At 38.7% G+C, this 21,583-nt stretch overlaps 1 long non-coding RNA gene across 1 annotated transcript; it reads right to left on the bottom strand.

Annotated features, from left to right (window-relative positions):
• Positions 1-20,651: 20,651 nt before the first annotated feature.
• LOC310730920 lies at positions 20,652-21,382 on the bottom strand. The gene is made up of 2 exons (XR_014535014.1): positions 21,279-21,382; positions 20,652-21,145 (listed from the first exon to the last, which is right to left on the bottom strand). It is a non-coding gene; the product is annotated as an uncharacterized lncRNA (long non-coding RNA).
• Positions 21,383-21,583: the final 201 nt, after the last annotated feature.

Genomic DNA, 21,583 nt, shown 5'->3' with positions numbered 1-21,583 from the left:
TATATATATATATATATATAATTATTAGTTTTCTTATGTTTTATTAGAATTATTACAAATATTCATAATTTTTCTTTTTTTTTTTATCTTTATTTATGCTACTTTTAAAGGTGCTATATAAAATTAAGATTATCATTATAATTAGGTCAGGAAACCAACCCCAGCCATTAGGGTTGCACAAGTGCCCGTCCCAAGCCCGGATAAATGGGGAGGGTTGCGTTAGGAAGGGCATCCAGCGTAAAAACGTGCCAAATCAAACATGCAGATGGTCCGCTGTGGCGACCCCTAATGGGAGAAGCCGAAAGAAAGTTTATTATGATTATTATAAAAGCATATCTTCATGGTGTTGGCTTTATGCACAGTGGCACTGTCATGCTGGAACAGGTTTGGGTCTCCACGTTCAAGTGATGGGAAAATCGACCGCAACAGTAGACGCCCTATATAATTGTACAAATCTGTGCTAACAGTTTGGGGAAGAACCACATATTGCTTGAAAAATCAGGTGTTCCAATACCTTTATAAAGTCAAATGCACTCATTGTGTGACAAACTCATGATCATGATACTTTACTCACAATTGTGTCTAGCCATATGTTAAAGTCTCATATTAAAGGTTTAAGCTCTAACTCTTTTACCCACATTTATTTTTTTATTTAGATCTCTTCAATAAATAAACAGTGGAGACCCAGCAAAGCCTCAGAGGTACTTTTATTAGAAAAGAGTACAAATAGTTTTCTAATAAATGCTAGCAGGTTTTTTTTTTCCTCTTTCCAAAAAGCAACTCAGAGCCAAAGAAAATGTATCTGCCATGATTACTGGCTCAAATGCTCTCTAAATAAAAAAAGGTTTTACTCAGTCAGAAAGACAAGTTGCTAAATTATGAATGTGTTGAATTTTCATCTAATGTCTCTTGTACTGATTTGTAGTTTGGACTATAAAGAAGAAAATATAGACGTTTCATTGTTGTGCTTTATTTCACCCAATAGATTGCACTGCATTTTCTTGTCTTCAGAATAAAATTGTTCTGTCTACATTGGTTGAAAACTGAACTGTGTTGTTGTGTTATATTTTAGACGTGTCTATAACGGGATTATATGTTTGTCTAGAAGAAAGAATTTAATGATATAATTAGTGATGACTGATGTGAAGCTTAAAGCTCATTGAATTTAAAATGAAAGTTTGCATGGACTAGTAAAGTAATATATTGTCATGGAATGGGGGCTCAGACAAATACAAATGCAGCTCAGTCAGTTTAATGATAGCAGACTATTAAAAATGTTAATCAAAGTTTAATAGTCAAGAACTCAAACAGAAAACAGGATATACATTGTACTTGCAAAGCAGGCAATGAACGAAAGTCCTTTATATCAGTGGTCCCCAACCCCCAGGCCGTAGACCGGCACTGGTCTGTGGGTCAATTGGTACCAGGCCGCACAGAAAGAATATATAACTTACATTATTTTCGTTTTAATTATTATCTGATTCTGAATTATGTTTTATTTTGTAAAATTACCGGTTTCTCTCTGTCACATCTGTCTATGACTCACTCTTAATGCATGTCAAGATACTTTCCTCGGTCACATGTCTTACCTACATCCGTTACCTTCTTAAAGGAGCTGCTCTGGCTGGTAACACATGAAACGTGTGTATCTATGTATCTATCTATGTATCTATCTATGTATCTATCTATCTATCTATCTATCTATCTATCTATCTATCTATCTATCTATCTATCTATCTATCTATCTATCTATCTATCTATCTATCTATCTATCCATCCATCCATCCATCCATCCATCCATCCATCCATCCATCCATCCATCTATCAAAAGTTTATATATTATATATTGTCAAAAGTATTGGCTCACCTGACCTTTTCTGATAAATGTAGTTTCCATTCAGGAACTCAAGCTCCTTCAAAAACACTTTGGTAAGGCTTCCACATTGTCCATGCTCTAAATCATGGGTGTAATCAGTCCAATTGAAAGCGCAGCATCACCAAGACATTGGAAGTCTGCTAGCCCTCTGAGACTGCACAGTCAGTCCTTTTCAAGGAGCTGTTAGAGGCAGTGACCTCTTGCCATCACCAAGCTTGAAATATATTGGCCGGCCAATCAGCAAAAAGCTTACCCGCCTAGTAAGCTCAACAAGCACTTTCCTTAAAACCGCATCACTGCCTCCATGTGGGGTTTGCCCTTTTTTTCTGGACCTGCACAACATAATATCCAGGTCTTTGGGCGAAGCCTTATTCTCCCACCTTTTTAGTCCAAAATTACCCTATAACCCTTATATAGTTGGACTCTCTTAAAACCTCAGCGCTGCCCACTGAGCCCCTTTAAGCTACCTCAGCGCTGGTGGGCGCGGCTTATGCCTCAGCAGGTCAAGCCACAGGTGGTCTGCACACCATGGCTGTGCTGCAGACATATCAGGCTGACCTGCTACAGGAGCTACATCTCGGGCTGTAAGCAAGTCCCTATGCTATGGACCTAAAGAGACCGCTAAGGACATTGCATACTTTCATGTATTCATCAATTCAGCTTACAGGAAGTTCCTGAGGTTTGCTTTGGGGGTCAAAGCTTACCAATACCGGGTCCTTCCTTTTGGGGTTGAGCCCTACATGCCTTAGATGTGTGGAGAGATCCCAGGGTTCCTAAATCATGGCCTCCAGGTTACGTATGTAACCATGGTTTCCAGAGGGAATGAGACAATTCCTTTACTTTTCAGAAGCTGGCAACAGTTTCACTCTGTGCTTTTATGGATTCCAGGGCTTTCCATTGGAATGATTACATACGTGATTCAGAGCATGGACAAAGCAAAAGCATTCCCAAAGCCTTTTTTGACCCAGCATTTCGTTCCATCTGGGAACCATGGTTAAATTCGTAATCTGGAAACGTTATTTTCCAAACTGTTACTACAAAGCTGGAGGCACTCGATTGTATAGCATGTCTATAGATGCGCTATAAAAATGCGCTATGAAAATATCTATCCATCCATCCCCTGGGCGTTTCTGAGCAAGGCCCTTACCCCAAACTGCTCCAGGAGCCCTGTATCATTAGGGACCATGTGCTGTGACCCCAGCTTCCTTACATTACTAAAATATATAAAGAAAGAATTTTACTGTGATATAATGTCTATGTGACAAGAAAAATCCCCTTTAGCTATTTGTCTACTTCCGATTTTCTAAATGGAAGAGTATCACGTGTATGCAGGAAGGTTTCCTTTAATCCGACTCCTACCTCTTCCCAAAGGAATTCCTCCTCCAGTTATTTTTGTTTTTCTTTTCTCAAGTCACCTTTATGTACATAGCACATTTAAAGAAGGTAAAAATGCTGTAAACCTAAACAGCAATAAAACTACAAAAAAATGTAAAAGCACATAAAAAAAGACAAAATGGAAGACATGATACAGACCTTACAAAAGACTTAAATGCCTGGGAGAATAAACATGTCTCAATGGATTTTGAAATGTCTCCCAAGTGGGACAATGTTAACAAAAGCTGGTCTATAAACCCAAAGCTAAAAATTGGAAAAATCCTCATCACTTTTACACTTCATTCAAAGAAATCTAAATGTTGAGCTAAATAAATGTTTTATAGTGCAAGCCGTCCTGACCATTACTGTGTCCTATCAGTTAGATGTGGTTCTGGTACCCAAATAAAAGTACTGATCCCCTTCTTAAATACTATTCCAATAAACGTAAAACACCCTCTTTTACATTTCTACTTAAGTAAAAATAGAAATGTTCTCACTTTTAAATAGACTTAAGTATGAACAGTAAAAGTAATTGCGTATGAGAATTTTCTCTGAATAATTAAAGCGGTTCAGTTTTACATACTTTTGCAAGTCATCCACTATAAAGACAATAATTTAGACCCTATTTGCTGTTATAATAACCTCCACCCTTCTGAAAAGATGTTCCACTAGATTTTCATGAAGATTTGTGTTTATTTAGCCAAAACTGTGACTAAAATCAGCTACTGATGTAGATAAGGTGAGGGTGCAGTCAGCATTCACATTCATCCTAAATGTGTTCAACATGGTTGAGGACAGAGCTATGGACATTCAAGATCTTCCACTCTAATCCATGTAATACATATTTTAATGGAGCTGGCTTTGGGCACAGGAGCACTGTCATGTTGGAACAGTTTGGGTTTCCTAGTTCAGGTGATTGAAAAATGTAATGCTCCCACATCCAAAGACTTTTTATTTAGTTGTGTATCTCCAATTTTATGGTAACAGTTTGGGGATATGTTTCTATTTATTAATTTTTTTCATGAATGTTAATAAAGAAAATTAAAAAGAAAACTACACAAGAAAAAGGGATAGCTCAGTAGGAAAAGGCTCTGAGTTTCTGATTGAAAGGTCAGGGGTTTAAGCCCCAGTATTACCAAGCTGCCACTATTAGGCCCTTGAGCAAGGCCCTTAACCCTTTGTGCTCAAGTGGGGCTGTATCTTGACTGACCCTGCACTCTGAACCCAGCTTTCTACATTACCAGGATATGCAAAAAAAAATAAAAATTGTACTGTTCAGTACATAGATGATGAGTTAATGTTGTCTATGACAGCTGGTCAAGTAAAAATGTAGACTGGACACTGGATAAAAGAAAATCCTAAACAAGAGAGGGAGTTTTTGACAGGGTACATCACTGGCAGGCAAGGAGACTTACCTTTATCTCAAACATGTGAAAGAAAAATGCTCTGATTAAAACATGACTGAGTCACATTCCATTTTTGATCAATTTCAGGAAGGAATGTCTTCAGTTTATTTGGATTTTATTCCGAGAGAGCAGAATGAGTTTAGAGTTGCAGGGTTGATGGACAGCGTGGTTGAGATTTTGCAGAGATGTTTTTTTTTGTTTTGATTGAACGTGTCTCGGGCTGATTGAGTTTCCCTGCTGGTAGTCAGCTCGTCTCTCTTTTGCATGTTAATATACAATTCAGTTCAATTCGTTTTTATAAACGAACATTTGCTTTAAATGTAAAGCAACTTTAGTTTAAAATGTATTCGTTAGTTTTATAGGTTTATCCACACTTGAGAGGAACCAGACTCAAAATGAAATTCACCCATAGATAGATAGATAGATAGATAGATAGATAGATAGATAGATAGATAGATAGATAGATAGATAGATAGATAGATAGATAGATAGATAGATAGATAGATAGATAGATAGATTAGATAGATAGATAGATAGATAGATAGATAGATAGATAGATAGATAGATAGATAGATAGATAGATAGATAGATAGATAGATAGATGTTTGATAGCAAAAGCTTTTCTCAGGTTGAGTCACGCAATAAATCCAACATATACAAGCAGTTAACAGATCAATCAACATAATCCCTGTGATCTCCCAGATGAAGGTTAGTTTTAAATGTTGAACAGTTTGCAAATGACTCATTATTGTTTATAATTTAGTATTTATTGCATCCTAATTCTCTCTTTCTTTCTTTCTCTCTCTCTCTTTAACTCACCCTTACCCTGACCCTTTGCTTTCCTGCCTTATTTGCATCACTGATTTGTTGTATGTCCTCTGCATCCTTTTTCTCTGTTCTTTCATCCACATTCTGGATTAAAATCAATTGAATTTCTGTCAAACCTTCTAGAAAAGCACACTTCATTTGGATTTCTATTTATACTTCCTGGGTAAAGTCAAGTGCATTTCAGAGTGTAATTAAGTGTGAACAATTTCTGCACCGCAACTGTTTCATGTCTGAAAAGATTTTAAGACTAAGCTCAGTACACCGGGACCATGTCGTCTGCAGGTGTTACATCAAAAATAAGGTTTTTTTTCCTTTAATAGGGAAATGAGCTCATTAGAGAAATTAAGGTGCTGTGGTAGGAAATGTGCACAAAGCATAGCTGGCCTCATTAAAATCTAATCATTCACCCGTAAAGATTCGTCTCAGAAATAACGCTGAATAACATTTGGATTTAACAGTCCTTATATTTTCCATAATATATATATATATATAATTTTATATTTATAAAATGTGTTTGTTTTTTTTTTTTTGTGTCCATTGCTGTGAATTGTTATTTGTGACTGGTGGAGAGGTTGAACTTAAAGTCAGCTGGGGAGATGTCAAAACCAGGATATCGGGGAAAATACTGATCGGAACACAACAGCAAAATTGTTTCACTCCCTCACACTACTGACGAAACTACATCACGAAACTGATGGACCCAAAACAGATGTATAGCAGGAGTCTGGAATATGCTTACATGCACAGACTGAACATCTACATACAGACAAATCATGAATCACACACAAAATAATCCTATATAATTCTGTTACAAAATATGGTTAGGAAATAAACACATATGGGTGTGATAGTTACGTATCCAAATACTTTTGGGCATTATAAAAATGTGTAAGCTGTTTGTCAGTCTCTCTGTCTTTTTATCTGTCAGTCTGTCTGTCTATCAGTCTATCCGCCTGTCTATCGGGCTGTGTGTATGTTTGCCTGTCTGTTAGTCTGTCTGTCTGTCTATATATATATATAAAATGTGTGTGTGTGTGTGTGTGTGTGTGTGTGTGTGTGTGTGTGTGTGTGTGTGTGTGTGTGTGTGTGTGTGTCTATATCTGCATGTCTGTCTGACTGCCTGTCTTTCGTACAATCAGTTTACCTGTCTGTCTATCTGTCTGTCGGTCTACTTTTTTCCCACTATTTGATTACGCATTCACTCTGCAAATCATTCAGTGAGAAAAAGCAATCTGTATGAAGAGGATACTCGTTCGTTGTTTTGATAAGGTGTCAAGAAAAAGAAAGCATGTGAGAATACTGAAATTAATTACAGTCTCTCTGCTCCGCCAACTAATTAGCACTTTTAAACAATCTATCACATCCACGTCGACGGGTTACAAAGCGTAAATCCGCGATAAAGCAGACACTAAATAGCCTTGTGTGTTTTTATTATAACTGTTTGTACGACACAAAGGATGTCTTTCATGTGGCTGACAGAATTGCTATCATCATAGCAAAAGTAAATCATGTGTATATAAAACAATACAATAAAGAGCATTTTTTGGGTTAGCAGCAGTCAAAGACACAGATAGATTGTAATTAGACATATGCTGCAGGAAATACAGAGAGAATTACACATAAAGACATAATTAACAAGTCCAAATATGTTTCCTTGACTTAAAAACAACTGATTTTATCTACTAAGGTGTAAAATAATATACCTGGTTTCCTACAAAGTAATTGCTTTCATACCATTTCAAAAGCTTTCATACCATACACTCTCTCTCTGGTGTCAGGATTATTGTTCCTAAGCAATAAATAGTTGTTATAATTGACTTTTTCATGGAGAAAAAAACTGAGGTGAAGAGCTTGCTGCTTGTGTCTTTACTGAGATCAGGGTGAGTATCTTGGCATCACTGAATAACCAATTAATTAGCAGTCAGTGGGAAAAAAATAAACACATTCTTTCGACTCAGCAATTCCAGTGGCAATGTCACTTGAGACAGAAACCATGGTTTGTGTTAGCAAACCTACGATGCGTCAGTTCTGTGTAAAAGACCTGCAAAGCAAAGATTTTGGGAAAAGTTCATTAGTAAAAAGGCACTATTTGTAAAAGAAAAAGGTGCTTTATACATGCATTTTACAGCACAGTGAAAATCTTACTTTGCATATCCGAGTGATGTTATGAAGCTGCCGTCAGAGCGGAGGGTCAGCCATGATACAGCACTGCTAGTGCTTAGAGGGTTAAGGGCCTTGCTCAAGGGCCCAACACTGACAGCTTGGAGATACAGAGGCTTAAACCCCCAACCTTCTGATCAGTACCCCAGAGCCTTAACCACTGTGCTACCACTTGCATGTAGGTTTTTTTCGGTCATGTACATTTACATTTATGGCATTTCGCAAACGTCCTTATCCAGAGAGACTTACAACTGAGCAGTGGAAGGTTAAGGGTCCTACTTAAGGGTCCAGCAGTGGCAGCTCAGTGGTGAAGGGATTTAAACCTGTGACCTTACGATCCAAAATTCAATGCCTTAAACATTATCTAGCGTACAAGTGGTAGCGCAGTGGTTAAGGCTCTGGGTCTTCAGGTTCACTTTGTGTAGATTAATAAGGAAGTTTTACTCAGCATCTTCTCTGCAGACTTTGACTGACACACATTGTTTTTTTGTTTTTTTTGCTATAATCTGTCTTTTTATGTTTTTTTTTTTGTTGTTTGTTTGGGTTTTTTTTGTTTTGTTTTGTTTTTTTACAATTTTCTGTATCTGCTGCATCAGATTTAAAACAATGAGGCCTTCTACAAAGCCAAAACCAGACCAGCCTCTACCTCTTAGTGCTTATTTTGCTCTGCACAATGTGCAATATGCAACTACCATTTTACATCCACTTTTCCTTTAAACCTCTGATCTCTCCATCTTCTACAACTGCACCACATTCCCTTTGATCATCTGTTCCCTCCATCCTCTATGTTCTACTACTGCACCACATTCCATCTAATTCTCTGTTCCCTCCATTCCCTACAACTGCACCACATTGCCTCCAATCCTCTGATTTCTTCATCCTCTAACACTTCACCACACTTTCTCCGAGGCCCTACCACTGCTATATTGATCCCACTATCTCTTAGGTTCAAAAAAGTTAAGCTTACAGACTCTTCCCTCTTCTGGCACAGAGGTGGTGGAACAAAGTCTCTAGCAGTCTTTAAACAACATCTAAAAACCTACTACTTCCAGAACTATATAAATTTGCGTTTCTTCTATAAAAAAAAAAAAAAAACTACCGTATTTTCCGGTCTATAAGCCGCGCTTATTACTATTTTCCCACGCTTTGAACCCTGCAGCTTAAACAATGAAGTGGCTAATTTATGAATTTTTCCTGGGTTTTCCCCGGTTTTACAAGATTCAAAGCCAAAAAACTGAGACCCATAACATTAGACCAATGAAATTGCGAAATGGGTTCTGGTGAACCAATGAAACTCTTTATATTAAATCAGATGCGCTCCCACTAAATCAGACCACACCACATCATAAATATGGATGAGGTTGCTCGGACGTTTGACCTGCCGCTCACTGACTAACTCCAGTTGCAACCAAAATCATATAAACACAGACAGGTTTCCAAAACTCGTGCTTTTTTATTTTTTTTGGCAACAGCGTTACGGGTTAGTCAAAGAAACTTAGAAATGAGCATCAGAAAATAATAAGGACATATTCCTCGGTCTTGCACACATGCAGTAATACCGGAAAAAATGTGGCGTCAGGCTATTCCCAAAATGCCGCTCTGCTCTTAAAGGAGCCACAACATATTTCACCCGTTACACCATGTAACAGACACTGTCTTTCGTTAAAGCCTGTGTAAAGTTCATTAGTTTCAGTGTAGACACGGCTTATAGACAGGTGCGGCTTATTTATGTTCAAAATAAAAATCTTTGTCAAATTCAGTGGTTGCGGCTTATTTATGGGTGCGCTTTATATTTCGGAAATTACAGTATATTTTCTCCCAACCGAGCTTAAAACTGATGGTATTCTTAGTTTATGATCTAATGATCCAGCATTAGAATGTATTTATTGATTGAGACTTCAAAGCCCTTTTGTAAGTCACTCTGGAAAAGGGCATCTGGCAAATGTCCTAAATGTAAATGTGCAAAAAGTAGTCTTTTACATAATAGGCTACGTTCTTTAATTGACGTGTAAACATTTTTTTTTTTTCTGTAACCCTGAAAAGAAATGTTTGAAAGTCTTAAAACTGACTCAACAATGTGGATATCCTAAAATAAACTTCATGTAATTGTAAATACAAACTAAATGTAATTACAAACACCACAGTGCCTGAGATTTTTACACAATACTATATATCCCACTTATGCCTACATTTACTGTATCAATCAACCTATCAATAAGGGCTTTGACTTATTTATAGGTTTATATCAGGAACTGAATATGTATGTACAGTATATGCAATATCTCACACTATGCCACTTTTTGAACCGCACAATATTTTTAATGCTTACAGTTTTTTTATTATTACATTTACTTACCTATAGCACCTGAATAATTTTGCATGTCTTCATTATGTGTTCAATGTTTACAGCATTGCTTTTTTTTTTTTTTTTTTTTTTTTTTTTTACAAAATACATTTATATCTATTATATCTGGTGCGGAACGTACAACTGGGCAGGAATTTCATTGTATGTAGATGCTTTGAATATTCTTCATGCCTATGACAGTAAAACCTCAAATGTCTAGTATGATGCACAGTTTTGTATGAAATACTTGCAAAGTAAATACAGCTTGGAAATAATAACTATTAAATATTGCTGTGTAGTTTTCTTTCCAGTTACCACAGGTTCACTTTGTATAGCTTAATAAGTACGTTTTACTGAGGATCTTAGACAATCTGTCTAGTTCTTCTGCTAAATTTGACTGACATACTTTGACTTATTTATTTATTAGTTTGTTCATGTATTCAACAGCTGAAACTTGACTTTGCTATGTGTATGAACATGATCCAGAATGCAGCTAAACAGTATATCTTTCACTTTTCTAGGTTCTCTCCCACCACCCCAATGCTACACTTCCTCTGTTGGCTTTTTGTAGCAGCTGCATTAGATTTAAAATACTTGCCTACAAAGCCAAAGCTAAACTGAAAACCTGTTAGAAAAACATCCTAAGGGATCATGAACCTTTTTTTCAATCTCCAAATGTTTAGTATAATTAATATTGAACAATAGTCTATAAATTAACAGAAAAGTCTATAAGCTGTATATTCAGGATTAAGGTAGACAGTAAATTCCACAATGGACTTGATGGTTGGGTTTTCTGAGTTGGTCAAAACATTTTCACAGATGCCTGAATACAAATCAAGACTTTATTTTCTTTAAGCATTTGTCAGTTGCTTTAGCCAGATCCTTTAACATAGTGCATCTTAAAAATCCTAAAACGTTCCCCTTCATCCTGGCAAACAGCTCAAAGCCATTTCTTTCTAACAAGAACATCAATAGGAAATGAGTAAAAACTCAATTATGGATGTAAGCTTGAATTATTTGTGCATTTATCGAACACCGGAGTAATTTCCAAGCTACAATTGTTCAAAGACACTTTTGAAATGCTTTTGCTTTGATAAACACAGGTGTGGAAAAAAATTGTATTGTTCATGAACCTACATTTTGTAATGTGAACCTCAATAAACCGTAGTTGTAAAAGTATAGGTCACTCAGTGTTCAATTGTTTAGCAAAACATTACACATATATAAGTTAAAATATTTCATTATATTATTGTTGATTGGTAAAAGTTTGTTACACTTTAAAGCAGTTCGCCACTCGATTTTTCTTCAAATAAAGTCCAGATTGTCAGGTGACAGATTGGGATACAGGCTCAGGTAAACTATTTCTGTATTTGAAAAGCTTGCAGGATAATCCAGCGTGTGAGACAAGTGCATGGCCACTCAGCAGACAACAGTCAAGTAATAAGCATACAACATGACAGAAGACAAGGCAAAGGCAGAAAGGTTAAAACACCAGAAAGACCAGGAACATATACAGTAAGGAAAATAAGTATTTGAACACCCTGCTTTTTTGCAAGTTCTCCCACTTAGAAATCATGGTGGGGTCTGAAATTGTCATCGTAGGTGCATGTCCACTGTGAGAGACATAATCTAAAAAAAAAATCCAGAAATCACAATATATGATTTTTTAACTATTTATTTGTATGATACAGCTGCAAATAAGTATTTGAACACCTGTCTATCAGCTAGAATTCTGACCCTCAAAGACCTGTTAGTCTGCCTTTAAAATGTCCACCTTCACTACATGTATTATCCCAAATTAGATGCACCTGTTTGAGGTCGTTAGCTGCATAAAGACACCTGTCCACCCCATACAAAAAAAAGTCCACTGTTGGAGCATCATTAGAAAATGGAAGAAGCTAAACATGACTGTCAATCTCCCTCGGACTGGGGCTCCATGCAAGATCTCACCTCGTGGGGTCTCAATGATCCTAATAAAGGTGAGAAATCAGCCCAGAAGTACACAGGAGCTGGTCAATGACCTGAAAAGAGCTGGGACCACCGTTTCCAAGGTTACTGTTGGTAATACACTAAGACGTCATGGTTTGAAATCATGCATGGCACGTAAGGTTCCCCTGCTTAAACCAGCACATGTCCAGGCACGTCTTAAGTTTGCCAATGACCTTTTGGATGATCCAGAGGAGTCATGGGAGAAAGTCATGTGGTCAGATGAGACCAAAATAGAACTTTTGGGTCATAATTCCACTAAACGTGTTTGGAGGAAGAAGATTGATGAGTACCATCCCAAGAACACCATTCCTACTGTGAAGCATGGGGGTGGTAGCATCATGCTTTGGGGGTGTTTTTCTGCACATGGGACAGGGCGACTGCACTGTATTAAGGAGAGGATGACCGGGGCCATGTATTGCGAGATTTTGGGGAACAACCTCCTTCCCTCAGTTAGAGCATTGAAAATGGGTCGAGGCTGGGTCTTCCAACCTGACAATGACCTGAAGCACACAGCCAGGATAACCAAGAAGTGGCTCTGTAAGAAGCATATCAAGGTTCTGGCGTGGCCTAGCCAGTCTCCAGACCTAAACCTAATAGAGAATCTTTGAAGGGAGCTCAAACTTCGTGTTTCTCAGCGACAGGCCAGAAACCTGACTAATCTAGAGAAGATCTGTGTGGAGGAGTGGGCCAAAATCCCTCCTGCAGTGTGTGCAAACCTGGTGAAAATCTACAGGAAACGTTTGACCTCTGTAATTGCAAACAAAGGCTACTGTACCAAATATTAACATTGACTTTCTCAGGTGTTCAAATACTTATTTGCAGCTGTATCATACAAATTAATTGTTAAAAAAATAATACATTGTGATTTCTGGATTTTTTTTATTTTATTATGTCTCTCACAGTGGGAATGCACCTACGATGACAATTTCAGACCCCTCCATGATTTCTAAGTGGGAGAACTTGCAAAATAGCAGGGTGTTCAAATACTTATTTTCCTCACTGTAAATGGGAAGAGTGTATACCTCTTTACTTATATAAGAATCAGAATCCGGTTTATTGGCCAAGTGTGTCGCCAAACACAAGGAGTTTGTTTCAAGCTGTTAGTGATATGTTAGTTATATGTTTTAAGTGTATACTTTGCAGAGAATGGTTGTAGTTCTTATATACTGTGTGGCTATGATTGAGTAAATGAGTTGAATTGTGATTATTAAGCTGGCAAACGTGAACGTGTCACTCTTTGGATGTGTCTCAATTAGTTCAGTCAGTAGTTCAGTAGCGATCAAAGAGTCAGCCATTTTAAGGGTGGTATCAATTGTAAACTCCTTCAAGTTCACCGGAACTTTGACTCCAAAACTGAATCTAACAAATGGACTACATATATGTTCTATATATGGTTTGTTTGAGTCTTACAAATAATTTTAAAAAATCCAGTAGCTAGCCTACAATCCTAATGGAGTTACCATTACTTAAACCTGTTTGATTAAGCTAACAAATTTATTTTAGATATATACAACTAAAATATTGTATATTTTTGGGTTTTGACAGTAACTGATGACAAAATTCCAAGTTAATCATGTCACCCAAATTGAGTCATCAGTGTCCCAATGTGTAGTGAGCCTTAATTTTTACCAGTTCCCAAACTCATCATGTGAAGTGTAATTTTAATTCTATACATCTATTATAGCAAAACTAAAATAACATTCCTTCAAGACTGAGGTACAAAACAACACAGATTCAATTCAATTCAACATATCGCATATCCCATATAATAATAAGTACTGTGTATTTACACTATATATTTATTCCCAACGTTGGCAGCAAGGAAACTGATTGAGATGAACCATATGTGGTTGGATGAATTGTTGTGTTGTAGTATAGAGTGGACACATTTGTAGACTGCGTTGAGTTCTGGGTATTGTAGATGAATGCTGTTTCCTGTGTTGACATTACACAGGTTCACATCATACCTAAGATAGTTTAACTGTTAAAGGATTAAAGGCAATTTTAACAAAATTAAACACAATACATTACCATTTTACCTAACTGATGATAGTTGTGTGTGTGTTGTTAAATTAACAGTGAAATGCAATTTTTCAAAAGGTCAAACTGTAACTCAAATAACTTTGTAATTAAAATTTTCTCTGGTTTTTCTGCTTAAAAGATTCTCTTTTTTTTTTTTTAGCTTTTCTCATCCAAACTTTATTGTTTTCTCATCCATCACCTCATGTCCTGTTGTGGAAGTGGAGAAAATGTGGTGTGTGTGTGTTTGCAGTATCTGCATAATACATGAATAGAGACAGCATGTAATTATATTTAAATAGTATGTTATGTAAGTTACAATTTTTTTTTTTTTTTTTTTTTTTTAATTATAGTGTACCGTCTAAGGAAATAACATGCTTTTTGTTTGTATTATTGTGTATGAAGCTGCTTAACAGGATATTTTCAGGATATATCTATCTGTAGTTTTATGTCTTTTTTAATCTAATTTATTTATTTATTTAAGTTAGTCTGCATTGTGTTTGAGGATTTAGATAAAGTGTACGACAGGGTGGAGAGAGAGGAGTTGCGGTATTGTATGAGGTCAGGTGTGTCAGAGAAGTATGTGAGGGTGGTGCAGGACATGTATGAGGACAGTGTGATAGCAGTGAAGTGTGCAGTAGAAACAACAGACTGGTTCAAAGAGGAGGTTGGACTGCATCAAGGATGGGCTCTCAGCCCTTTCCTGTTTGCAGTGGTGATCGCCAGGTTGACAGACGAGGTCAGACAGGAGTCTTTGTCGACTATGATATTTGCGGAGGATATTGTGATTTGTGGTGAGAGTAGGGAGCAGGATGAGAAGAGCCTGGAGAGGTGGGGGTACGTGCTGGAAAAAGGGGAATGAAAGTCAGTAGGAGTAAGACAGAGTACATGTGTGTGAATGAGAGGGAGGGCAGTGGAGTGGTGCGGTTGCAGGGAAAAGTGGTGGAGAAGGTGGAGGAGTTCTGGTACCTGGGGTCAACAATGCAAAGTAATGGAGAGTGTGTTAGTCAAGTAAAGAAAAGAGTGCAGGCAGGGTGGAGTGGGTGGAGAAGAGTGGCAGGAGTGATTTGTGATAGAAGGGTATCTGCAAAAGTGAAAGAAAAAGTTTATAGGACTGTGGTGAGACCTGCGATGTTGTATGGTTTAAAGACAGTGGCATTGACTAAAAGACAGGAGGTGGAGCTGGAGGTAGCAGAGCTGAAGATGTTAATGTTTTCGTTGGTAGTGACAAGGATGGACAGAATGCTAAGAATAGATCTGCCAGGAAGAAGGAAAAGAGGACGGCCAAGGAGGAGGTTTATGGATGTGGCGCGGGAAGATAGTTGGTTTGAAAGAGGCAGATGAAAGAGGCAGATGTAGAGGGCAGGGGGGTATGGAGACGGATGATCCACTGTGTCGACCGCTAATGGAAGAAGCCAAAAGAGGAAGAAGAAGTTATTTAAGTTAGTCATTTAATATATAAAATATGTAAGTTTAAACTGGAAACCACTAATGTCATTAATTAAAATAAACCTACACATGTATTTGGGGTAAGACTGTAATTACATTAGACTTTCAGCACGCAAAAATTCTTCTAATTGATTTTATATTCGTATTAAACTGTCTTGTACAAAGCGCCATCACTATAATCAGTGTGATCTTCAACTTAGTTATAATTTTTTGTAATTGTACAATTTGAATAAGAGAACCAAAAATAAACTGTACTCTTCACAAGCTTTTACAAACTACACAGAAACAAATTAGGAGTGTCATGAAACGTACATAAGTGGATAAAAGTAAAGTAACCCATACATTAACTCTCTGTGCTGGATGCTGGATGTACGTTTCTAACAAGCAGGGATATGCAAAATAAAAAAAATTATAACTGTGCGTTGATATACACACCTGTACTCAATCAGTAGCTTCAGAATGTAGAGCAAGAGCTAGGTTGAAGGACTGAGGGGCCAGGAGTGGCACTTAGGTCAAGGGTAAAAAGCTGACAAGGTAGTCCAGCCCACAGCGTTGTAGATGTCCTAGAGGGAAACTCCAGAGGACAAAGCCTTAGAGGCTGCCACATTTCGGTTGCTCTGACCCAAAAAGGAGCGGGGCGACTAGAGGATTAGAGGAGGAAGAAATAGCATCCACAATCCATCTGCTAAACATCTGCTGGTTGGCAGAAAGGCCTTTCCTCTGAGGGCCATAGCAGATGAACAGTTGCTCTGACTTTCTCTACAGACTTGTTCTGTGGACATATATGTCCAGTGCTCGCACTGGACACAGTCGTTTTAGCTTTTCCTGGTCTAGGGCCTGGAAAGGAGGAGAAAGAATGCCTGGAGCATAACAGGGTAACTTGGGAACATATCCTGTTCTAGGGTAAAGGAAGGCACTGGCCATGCCTGGAGTAAACTCCCAGAAATAGGGTGCCACAGAGAAAACGTGTCACCAAAGGAGCCAACCCAGGACTGAACCAATCGGGCAGTTAACTGGATCCAATTGGTGCAGATCGCACCATGCCATGAACAGGCGCCTGGATTGTAGAATGGTTTCCACCACCTCCGTGGAGAGACCAGAGGCTAGGAACTGTGTCCCCTCAGGGGCCACAGCTTCCACAGCTCTGGGCAGGGGTGACATACTGTGCTCCCTGCCTGAGAGAAAAGATCCCTCCTGAGAGGAATCTCCCAGGGAGGCTGTTCGAGAATTGCTACTAGGTCTGCAAACCATGGCCATGCGCTGCCTTCAAGGAGAGCAGCTCTGCCTGGGCCCACAGGCGGACGTGCCAGCTTGTATATGAGTCGAGATCGCAGACCCCCCTGGTGGTTTATGTAGGAATCACAGACGTGTTATTCATATAGACCAACACATGGTAGCCTGCGAGGTCTGGAAGGAAATGCTTCAATGCTTAAAGCACGGCCAGCATCTCTAGGCAATTGATATGCCATATGTCATGGGGCCTTCCCCAGAGACCATTTATGACCGCTCCCCAGCCCGTGAGGGACGCATCTATCGTAAGCATTACGCGATGACCAGGAACTCCCAGCATGGTGTCTAGGTCACTCTTTGAAAGGGACTGGATGAGGGGTTGTCTCTGAGGTCTCGCAAAGCTACATCCCCCCTCTTCAGAGGAAGAGAGGTGGAGCTGAACTCATAGCGAGGTAAAGAAACCATTGAAAGGTGTGCTTCCGAACCTTGTGACAGAATGCTGGACCACGAGCCCCAGGTCTCAAACACCTCTTTACTTAAAATTAAGCGGGGCCAGAACCACAAGGAGTGGGAGCACTCTCCTCAAAGAGTGCTCTCGATTCCCTAGAGAACCGACCTAGCTTGCTTGTACGGAGTACACACATGATTCAGAGCGTTTCCAAAGTGTTGTTGACGTAGCTCGAGTTCCTGAAAGAGAACAAATGCACATGTGATACAAAATAGACTGATTAAAGTCAGGCTGGTATACTGATGGAAAATGGAAAAAAAACATTGTGTACTTTGCATCCTACACATTCTTTCCTGGTTAGTTTGTGTTTGTTGCTCGAGGGGCTATAAAAAGCTACAAGTTGTTGCAATTTACGATTTTGCATGGCTGTTATGTAAAGCAAATCTTTTCAGAGCAACTGCAGGAGGGAGAATAAAGCGATCAGAAACATGTTAGTTATTTTTATCACTATCCCCTGCTAATTGTGTTTGTGTATGTTTGTGTGTGTGTAATATACTCATCCACAAGCCACAGTGTGTGAGGGATTGTGAGGTCCATATGTTACTCTTGTGTGGAAAACTGAGTGTGCGGCATCATTTGGAATTAGTCAGGTATTGTTGTATGGGAAAGGCAGAGAGAAGAGAGAGAGAGAGAGAGAGAGAGAGAGAGAGAGAGAGAGAGAGAGAGAGAGAGAGAGAGCATGTGTGTGTGTGTGTGTTTGCACATATATATATATATATATATATATACTATTTATAAGTGGAGTGGTGTGTAGAAAAATAATAACCTGTTAAATGTTAAAAAAAATGTTAAATATTAATCATGTTTTAATAATTATTTCGTTTTTAGACTTACTTTAAACTGCATCCTGTCCCAGAGATTCCTGATTCACACATACACTATATCCACAAAAATGTGTGGACACCTGACTATAAACTTGCCATTTGTTATTTAACATCCCATTTCACATTTAGTCCCCATGTGCTGTTATAATAACCTCAACTCTTTTGGGAAGGTGTTTTACTAGATTTAATGGAGATTTTTGCTCATTCATATAAAAGGGTGCTAGTAAAGTCATGTACGTATGAGAGTTGGAGAGGCCCTGGGGTGCAGTTAGTGTTCACATTCATGTCAAAGGTGTTCATAGGTGTACTTTGTCCATATAGTGTAGTGTACATACATACTTACATAATCACAAGCACAAATCCACTAGCTTTAGTTGGTTTATAAAACGAGAATCTTTTGTATTTTTTCATATTCATTCAGTTTCTAGGCTTTGCACTGTATAGCTCAGACCCACAGCTTACATAAAACACCTTTAGCCCATTGTACATACAAAAAGACAAAATACTGAGTATCTATTAGAAGTTTGTCACTTTTCTATCAATTTATAATTAAATTTCAAAGTTAAGTGTAAAAAAATAGAGAAAAACAAATTGTTGACAGTAAAAAAGAAATAATTGTTTATTTTTAAATAAAAAAAGATATTTTCTGTCCCACTGCCTCCGTCTCTTCTCGAACTGTTTTCAGGAAGAAATCCCCAAACCTCAAACTGTCTTTTCTGCTTGTATTTTCATAAATTTCTCATCTGTGCATCCTGTAATTGTCCTTTCAACATGTTTCACTTTCACTTTGTCATTTCTTTTGAGACAAAACACATCTCAGACAATACATCCCATCCCATCACATAAACCTTTAGTTTTGGCTTCTTATACCAGCTTTCTTTCGCTTTTATTTTTGTTTTCCCACCTGACACATAGCGAGCAGGCATACACACACACACACACACACACACACACACACACACGTCAGACTGAGCTTCAGCACGACTCTGATGCCTTTTAAAACACAGGCCGTCCCAGGACACGGCAGCCGTGCACATCTCCAGCTCCCTGCTGTGCCCAAAACTTAGCCAAAGCAACATTTGTTGTATAGCTGTTACAGCGTTCCTTTTATTTTTCAGACAGCAAATCTCCGTTGTGGGAGCGAACACGGCACTCGAGTGGGGAATGAGAACATCGCCAGTGCTTTACCCCGAGAGGACAGGATTCAACAAGGCCAGAAATCGATACTGATCTCCGGCTGTTTAGGAGCCAAAGGCAAGAGAGCTGAGTCTACTGAGGCCATGAACAGCTCTTAGTAGACACATTAACTGGCACTTGGTACAATTTCCTATTTGTTATGGCAGGAGCATGTAAACCACAAACAGCTTGTACTCCATACAACATTCAGTCTATTTCTCTGTGCTTTTTGTACATATTATGTGTAAAGATTTAAGGATTTTAAAGTAATTACATCAGGTTTTTGTTTTAAGTCTTTAATTTTTACAATTTATGGGACACCTGATTTTTACAGGCATACACAAAGTTGGAGGCATACAATTTTTGCCTTTACTTGAATTAAGGGACCCAAAACTGTTCTACCATGAAAATGCCCCTGTGCACAAAGCCAGCTACATGAATGGTTTTCATAGGTTGGATCTTGAGTTGCCTGCTATAGAGCTCTGACTTCAGCCCATTGGCAGGCCGTGCATTTGGTAACTGGGCCTTCAGTGGAGATTTACCTGACTTAATTCGCTTCTTAATACCACCACTATCACGTTGCAATTATAGAAACCATCAACTGTACAAAATGCAAAATAACAATGCATGGCATTACATAGAGAGAGGCATTTCACATAATCAGGGCGATTACCATTTCACTAAAGCAAGCTCCAAACCTCTACACTACAATCGCTATTGTGCACCTAATTTATCTGGAGCAATTCAGAATCAATATTTGTCTAATAACATGACAAAAAACATTAAAATGAAAGTCAGTAGGAGTAAGACAGAGTACATGTGTGTTACAGTTTTTCTCAAATGCTAAAACACATTTCACAAACGTTTCCTCCATGTTCCCCAATGTCTAAACTCAACACCCTTTTCTAAAGCTACATAAACACAACCACACCTTTTCACTTCAAAACTCAAACTTTCACACCAAAAGAGCAGCTCGAAGCTTTCAAAAATGTAAACACTATACACATCATTACACACTACAGCAAAACAATTGAAAACACATTTTTTAATTTGTGAGAAGGTTCTTTGTTTCATAACTGCCAATGCATATTTTTGAAACTTTACAGTAATGGATGTTCTTAGATATCTGCAGAGGATTAGGCATTTAGATTTGAGAGTTTCATATGAAGAGTATAAATCTATAGTAAATTCTGCATGTACACTACTGTAACACAACTCAATGCAAAAACAGAATCTATTGCACACAGCAGTACTCTTGAAAACATGATCAGGGTGTGAAGTTTTTTTATTTACTTTATTCATCATGTCGCTGAGCTGCATCGGGCCACATCACCTCATCCACATCGCAGGCTATATTGTCTCTTGCCAGGCACCGCGGGAAAAACGCCCTGGAATGGCGAATACATCCTTGGAAGGCCTCCAATGGGATGTCAACACACGCCAGCTCCATTGCCCTTAGGAGGTCCTCTCTAGTGTATGGTTGTCTGTCATAAACCTTCCATCTCCATGATGAGAAGAACTCCTCTATAGGGTTCAGGAAAGGGGAGTAGGGTGGCAGACAGACGTTTAAAAAGTGGTTACTGTTGGTGGTGAACCACTCTCTGATTTGGTTTGTTTTGTGGAAGCGTACATTGTCCCAAATGATCACATAAATTTGATGTGCGGGCCCAGGATGGTGTTGTTGGTGGCCCAGGAGGATGTCTTTTAGCTCCTCTAGGAAGGTGAGGAGACGTTGGGTGTTGTAAGACATAAGGACAGCATGCCGGTGGACAAGCCCCTCCAAACCCATGTCCGCACAAAGAGCAATATTACACCCCCCCCCCGTTGGCCAGGAACCTCAGTGATGGCTCTTTGGCCAATGATGTTACGGCCTCTTTGCCTTCCTTTCTGCAGGTTGAAGCCAGCCTCATCCAGGAAGAGGTACTCATGAGGTCTGGCCATCGTGTCCAACTGTAATATCCTCTGTGAAAATGTGAAAGTGCACAGGTGTTCAGAACAACAGTCAATCAGGTAGCACAGTATTGTCCAGTAATGTAGGCCACTGAGCAACACAGTATGTTCACTAACTGTACTGTGTACATGGATGTATACTTACTTGCACATACTCGTAATGTAGGTCTTTGTGTCATGCAGAGTTGCGCTCAAAGGGAACCCTATAGACCTGTTTCATCCGCATCTTTTGGCGCCGGAGAACTCGGTCTATTGTGGCCAAGCTGACATCATTAATGCTCTCAAAGTTGACATTATCGGCAATGACTTTGTCTCTGATCTCCCGGAGTCTGTGAGGTTGTTCTCACGAACCATATCCACAATGAGGGTTTCTTGTGCCACTGTACATATGGCGACCCTCCCACCTCTATGTGGCATTCTTTCAACTCTAAAGAAAGAAACACATGTTGT

This window comes from Silurus aristotelis (assembly GCF_946808225.1).
Source record: "Silurus aristotelis genome assembly, chromosome: 1".
NCBI classification, from domain to species: Eukaryota; Metazoa; Chordata; class Actinopteri; order Siluriformes; family Siluridae; genus Silurus; species Silurus aristotelis.
This window is presented reverse-complemented; position numbering and strand designations above follow the sequence as displayed.